The sequence below is a fragment of the Octopus bimaculoides genome, chromosome 9 (genome assembly GCF_001194135.2).
Source record: "Octopus bimaculoides isolate UCB-OBI-ISO-001 chromosome 9, ASM119413v2, whole genome shotgun sequence".
In the NCBI taxonomy this organism is placed as follows: Eukaryota; Metazoa; Mollusca; class Cephalopoda; order Octopoda; family Octopodidae; genus Octopus; species Octopus bimaculoides.
In genome coordinates, this window is record NC_068989.1 from 75,143,890 (window position 1) to 75,149,606 (window position 5,717).

Below are 5,717 nucleotides of genomic sequence, written 5' to 3' on the forward strand. Positions count from 1 at the left end.
ACAATTTCAAAATAAGGTGAATAAAATCAAAATAAGCAACAGGATATCCAGAGGTAATGTAGTACAACCGTTTCAAGTGGCTCAATTTAATTGAACAATGCAATCATTACATCAATTTAAATGCAGGGCTATCCTCAGCTGCATAAATAAATAAATAGAATTTTTTTAATCAGTCGGACACATTAAAATAATTTTACTTAAATAATCTAATAGAGTAAGATGAAGTCCATGCTTCTAGCACTTCAGCTTAGAAGTTTCTAAAATGTAATGATTGCATTGTTCAACTAAATGGAGCCGCTTGATACAGTCCTGCTGCATCACCTCTGGATATCTTGTTGCTTATTTTCGTATATGTATGTATGTATGTTTGTATGTAAATACATATATAGTCAACAATTAAGATCCAGAGCTTCTCAGCTTAGAAAACACTTAGTAGCACTCAAACAATTCTCATGTCTTTATGAAGGACCAATTCCACAGAGTAAAGAGTGGCTATAAGAGGAATGCAGGTGAGCAGATATGGAGGCAATTAAGCAGATAAACATTTCAACATTCCACCTTTAAACTTCTTTGCATATGATCTGAACTGTAAAATTTCTTTCTACCTTGATGACAGAGGCTCGATTTAGCCAATGTTTATTTGCTTCCATTACTGGATGCATATCTACCAACATTGTGAAGGATCTCCGAACTCCCAGAAACAGCCATTGGACTTATAACATCTTACCTTCTACCCTTTAATTTTCTCTGTCATTTGTACTCTGGGTAAGTTTGATCTAGTAATATATAAATATCTATATATTTATACTTCAATATTCATCATCTAAAAGTCTTCAGCCTTTACTTTCTTTTTGCTTGCACGCATACAGATATATTATATATACATATTGTATATCATACCCAAGCTGTTATATTTAATTTACTTATCCACATAATTGCTTCTATATTTACATGTGTGTGTTTGTGCTTGTCCCCACTTCACCACATGACAGGGTTGGTTTGTTGTAACCCTATAAGGTAGAAGCTTGGCAAAAGTGACCAAAAGAATTAGCATCAGACTTAATAAATAAATACTGGGATTGATTTGTTTGACTAAATCCTTGAAAGGGGTGCCCCAGCATGGCTGCTGTCCAATGATTAGAATAAGTAAAAAAAAAAAAAGAGAAGAAAAATAAATGATACAAGGAAAGAACTCCAAGGTGCCGACCTTCTCCAGAGGAAATACTAACTATAGTGGTTAGCATTGGACTTCAGGTGAGGAAGAGGAGTGCAATATAGATGAAGAGCTGAGTGAGTTGGGAGTGTTTGAGTGGGGGCAACAGGAGACTAACTAGCTTTGAGGGAGGAGCAACTGTTACAGTAGCAGAGGTAGTAAAGGCAACATGCCATGCATAGTTAAAATGTGAGCCACCTGAGCACGACCCTTGAGTTTACTCCCTGGATCTAGGGCACCCCCATCACATGCACACAAAAATACAAGGTGGTATCAAAAAGTTCCCGGACTAGTTATGGGTTAATAAAAAATGACTTATTTACTTTTTTTTACTCTTTTACTTGTTTCAGTCATTTGACTGCGGCCATGCTGGAGCGCCGCCTTTAGTCGAGCAAATCGACCCCAGGACTTATTCTTTGGAAGCCTAGTACTTATTCTATCAGTCACTTTTGCCGAACCGCTAAGTTACAGGGACGTAAGCACACCAGCATCGGTTGTCAAGTGATGTTGGGGGGGACAAATACTGACACACAAACATATATATATATATATATACGACGGGCTTCTTTCAGTTTCCGTCTACCAACTCCACTCACAAGGCTTTGGTAGGCCCGAGGCTATAGTAGAAGACACTTGCCCAAGGTGCCATGCAGTGGGACTGAACCCAGAACCATGTGGCTGGTAAGCAAGCTACCACACAGCTACTCCTCAAAAACACGAATTTCACAACTTGCAATGTAAACGCAGCGATACCTCACATAGGTCACTGCTAGTTCTCACTGCACATGCAACCATGTGCTGCCATCTGTTAGTGCGCTACAGAACTAGTCAGGGAACTTTTTCATCCCAACTCGTACACCATATTGCACAGCGCTGCTCCCATAAAAAATGCTGGTGTCTCTTGGGCAGACTGCTGTTCTCAACTCCATTCCTTTCTATACTACAGGTAACATGTCTGTGTGTGCATGGGGGCTGGAGGCTGAAATGTGTCGAAGGATTGTTGTTAGAATGTTTGGATCCACCTGGGACGAAACAACTACTACCACTACTACTACAATAACAACAGCAAATTTATGATGAGACTCCAAGTACTTCCAGAGAGGTGTGTTTGTTTGATTGTAAGAAAACAGAACATTGAACTATTACCACTACTACCACCACCATCACCACCACCGCTGCCACCACTTCCAGGGGTGAACAGAATTCATTTCAGTGAATGACAATAAGAAAGAAACAACTGTTAGTTATGATGTCAAAGCTAAGAATAAGGTTAAGTCTTTTTACTTTCCATATTTAATCTTCTTAAAGATTAATTCGGAAGGTTTTTTTTCTTTTGTTTGAAATATACATGTGAATGAATTTAATACATGAAAATACATGGCTGTGCTCTTAAGAAACTGTAAATCATACAAGCAAATCCTAAGTACATAGTGTGGGCAGCATCTCTGGCCGTTTATATAAATCAGATAGAAACTTGAATAGCAAAAACAAAAACAAGAAAGGAAGGAAGGAAAGAAAACAGAAAGAAAGACAGACACGAGCGATTTAATCCAAAAACAAATCTCGTGAGATAAAAACTTCTGAAGAAATGTACGCACGCGCACACACACACACACATACGCACACAAGTGCCTGTCCTATAAACCTCTACCCCAAACCAGTAAATTCCTGTGCGGGGTCACAGGCTTTGGTTAGCACAATTGGACGTTGCTAAAGAATGACTGACTATATATCGAAATCTCATTTTTGCCTCTGTTGTTGTTCCTGCTTTTAGTAGTGGTGGTTTGATTGTTCTGTTGGTGGTGATCGTCGTTGTGGTATAGCAGTATTTGTTTGCTGCTTAGCTCCCTGTCAATCTCTATCAAACAGGTGTATGATTAAAAGCATTCTAACCATGACTAACTCATCAATTTGGGAGGTACAATATTACAATATATCAGGGATCACATTATCCAACATGTTATTTTTTCTTCTTTTTTTTTACATATATATATAGTTAAAGACATTATCTGCTGCTCCTTAAGGCCAGTCAGTATACTAACACTTCGATTTCACCAGTGTTAAATTTTCTCTTAATAGAAAATATCAAGAAAAGAAACATAATTCAAATCTTTAAAGCAAGGCGTTTAATAACAGCTATTTACGTGCAAGATTTTGTCTTTTGTTTCTTTGTGCTTTTTATTGTGTTATCTAAAATAAAAAAAAATGAGTCATAAACTGCTTTAATTCAGTAGTTATAAGCCACAGTCATGAGAAAAAAGTCACTGCACTTAATGACTACAGCTGAAGGTAGCTAGACTAGACTAGACATTCTTTTATTCTTCTAATCTTTTACTAGTTTCGATCTTTGGAGTGTGTCCATACTGGGACACTGCTTTCAAAGGGTTTTAGCTGATGTGATACTCCAGTATTTATTTCAGACATTATGCTTAATACATGGATATCTATTTATTGAGTACTTTGGTTATGATTTTTACATAAAGATATACAAATGATCATAACAGTGGTAAACACAGTCTTGGGGCTACACAGACATAAGATTAGAATGTGCTGGTTTGGTCATGTGATGTGTATGGATGAGGACAGCTCAAACTCTAATTGTGGAGGGTACATGTGAAAGGGGTAGACCCAGGAAGATGTAGGACAAAGTGGTGAGAAAGAATCTTTGGATGCTAGGCCTCACTCAAGAAATGACAAGGGACCAGGAAAATGTGGTAATTTGCTGTACTTGATAAGGCGCTTCAAGCTAAGTAAAATCACAGTCTTGCACACATACAGGCTTGTCCTTCCAGGTGCCAGTGCCACTTAAAAAGCTCTGTGCCAGTGCTGCCTTAACTTGCCCATGATGGTGACATGTAAAAAGTACCCAGCACACTCAATTAGTGGTTGGCATTGGGAAGGGCATCCAGCTGTAGAAACCATGCCACAACAGACTGTTGGAGTTCGGACAGTTCCCTGCTAACTAGCTTCATGTCTAACCCATGCCAGCGTGGAGACTGGACACTAAATGATGATGATGATGACAACGACGGTGATGATGATGATGATGATGCTATGTAAATGACAAGAGAACAAGAAATTGTGTAATAAACTTTATTAGCTTACAGTTGTTTCTGCTGAAAGATGTAATGCACAAGCACTCATCTTTGAGTTAATTGCATCTTTTGCAGAAACAGCTATGAGCTAATGAAGTTCATTGTATAATTTCTTCTTCCCTTGTCATTTATATAATTTCTTATTACTGCTCTGTACTCAACTAAAACTTTTCTCTGCAGTATATTGTATTACACCTGGATCTACTATCAGTAAACCTAAACAAAATATTCATAATGACAGTGCTTTCTTTGAACTATTCTTTTCCTTTATTCTGAATCTTTCCTCTTTCTGATGAAAAGCCATGCTTGAAACATTACATTCTCTCCTTTTTACATTTTAAACTTTTCCTGAATGTCAGTCTATTACAAAGGTTCTCAACCCATCTTAGCCAAAGGCTCCCTTTTGACCCTTAGAGTTACAAATGCCCCGCCTCCCACTACAAAATATTTTTATTTTTCAATATACTATTTTTTTGGATCTAGTTTGTATCATTCACAAAATCTGCATTTTTTAAAAAGAAGTAAAAAACTGAAAATTGGTTATATTGATGTAGTTTTCCATGCTTATTCTTGTGAAGCCATGAACTTCTGGAGGAAAAAATTTGATGAAAAAGTTACAGACATTTAAAAATCGAAAAAACTGCCTGTTTTTAGCCAATATTGAGACAGAAATTTTCTGTGTTGTAGCAGCATCAACTTAGTGGTGTCGACTTTTAGGTTGTACCCTGTGAAATTTATACTTTAACATGCAACTTGAATACTGCATAACACATAAAGGATCAATTTTCAAAATTTTTACTTCCTTTTAAAAATGCAGATTTTGTGAGTGAAACAGTTTAGATCCAGCATAAATTATGTATACATACATTCATATAATATATTTGGACACTTTGACAAGAACTGGAGACTGGGCCAAGCTATAGATTATGTATACATACACTCATATGTGTGTCTGTGTGTTTGCTAGTGTCTGTTTTTCTTTAGTTTTTGTTTACTTATACACATCAACAAATGAGCCAATGAGGTACTCTCTGTGTAGTAGTTAAATTTGCTAGAAATAACGGCCAAATCTCCCTCATACTATGCTCTTCTTAGTATTAAGGAAAGGGAAAAAAATGTTTACTCCTCTCTATCGTTTTGATTAAAATTAATATTTTTGATTTTGTTTGGCTCTATGAATTTATTATTATTTTTTTTAATGCTTCCATCTGTTGCTTAATACAAAAAAAGAGAAATTGGAAAATCCTGACCAAAACAGAGAAATTCTAACTTAACAAAAAATATAGAAAGAGAAAGAAAAGGTTCTGTTTTCCAAAGCTAAAATATGTGTCTTTAGCTGAGGTGTAATTTTATAATTAAAACAAATTCAAAATTTTAATTTTGGAACATAATAAGACTTGCCACATTAT

General features: G+C 36.3%; 1 long non-coding RNA gene across 1 annotated transcript; it reads left to right on the plus strand.

Annotated features, from left to right (window-relative positions):
- Positions 1 to 31: 31 nt before the first annotated feature.
- On the plus strand, positions 32 to 5,471 carry LOC128248739 (uncharacterized). Its single transcript, XR_008264925.1, has 2 exons — positions 32 to 765; positions 2,160 to 5,471. It is a non-coding gene; the product is annotated as an uncharacterized LOC128248739 (long non-coding RNA).
- The last annotated feature ends 246 nt before the right edge of the window (positions 5,472 to 5,717 follow it).